This window comes from Fragaria vesca, linkage group LG4 (assembly GCF_000184155.1).
Source record: "Fragaria vesca subsp. vesca linkage group LG4, FraVesHawaii_1.0, whole genome shotgun sequence".
NCBI lineage: Eukaryota > Viridiplantae > Streptophyta > Magnoliopsida > Rosales > Rosaceae > Fragaria > Fragaria vesca.
The window spans coordinates 2,191,960-2,193,120 of record NC_020494.1 but is presented as its reverse complement, the minus strand read 5'-3'; the positions used below and the strand labels follow the sequence as shown (position 1 = coordinate 2,193,120).

Sequence of the window (1,161 nt, the reverse complement as noted above, 5' to 3'; positions counted from 1 at the left end):
TAACTAGTTCATTTGTTAATTCAAAACAACCAAGCTTACATAAAGAGAAGATACTAGTCCAGTACTCTCCCACACCTAGAACAATATAACTTTCATGACATAAAGGGATCTTGTCATCTAGCAGACTATAAATAACCGATCAACACTATACTGTTCAAATTATTAATCGCAGCACTTGTTCCTATCCAAATTCTCAATTCCACTTCAACTATACAAGACTAGGGCAATACAATTACAATACTATAACCCTTACCGATCTTCTTTCCAAACAAAAGTCAGATAATCACAGCTGCTGCTTCCTTCCACAACCAACTCTCGGTTCCCTACCAGACAATCATATCTAATAACCAACCACGCTATAGCAATTCCTGAACGAAGACAGAGGTCCAGATCCTTACCACTTGTTATTTCCGAAATTGGAAAATGATCTGTCCTCACTGCATTCCGTAACCAAAATTTCATTTCAGATCCAGACCATACCCACAGTCGATTTAAGTTAACCTGGTAGCTTCCTCCTTCTCACAAAACTCTTCAAACGGGAAACCATGCCTCTCTCGCCGGCAGTAGCTGCCTCGCCGGATTCTAGGTTCAGGTTTACTCCAACACACAGCAGCAGCTAAACCTTCTAGCCTCCCTCCATGTTCGGTTTGGTCTCCAAGAGGATGAGGCGATGCCGGGAAGGAGAAGAGAAGCCTCGCCGGAAAACGAAGAACACAGTCGTGCTTCACCTCCCTCTATGATGGTTGTATGTCGAATCAATGGGTAGGAGAACGTAGAAGAGAGAGAGAGACGAGTCCATTTGTGATCGCCGATCAACCTATGGCGGCCGGAAAACGGCGGAGGCGCGCCTGGACGGGGGTCGGAGCGTCTACCTCTCAGTCGCCCTCCTTCTCTCTCTCTCTCAGTCGAACTAGCTAGGGTCTTAAATAGTTTGGACCAACGGTCCAGATTAGATGTGGAAAATGGAGAGCCAGGATTAAAAAGGAAAGATTTAAAATCAGAAAAATGGTAATTAAAAATTACCCAAGACTTTAGAAATTCGTAGAAAATAGCTCGTTGCTCGGAAAAATAATCCGAAGACACCGGTGGACTTGTGTCGATAAGAACTACGATATCAAGACCTTAACAAAAAAATTTGACATTTCGAGAAAAACACGAAAA

At 43.2% G+C, this 1,161-nt stretch overlaps 1 non-coding gene across 1 annotated transcript; it reads right to left on the bottom strand.

Moving 5' to 3' along the window:
* Nucleotides 1-210: 210 nt before the first annotated feature.
* Nucleotides 211-899, bottom strand: LOC101299173. Its single transcript, XR_184420.1, has 2 exons — nt 399-899; nt 211-323 (listed from the first exon to the last, which is right to left on the bottom strand). It is a non-coding gene; the product is annotated as an uncharacterized LOC101299173 (transcript).
* Between the last annotated feature and the right edge of the window lie 262 nt (nt 900-1,161).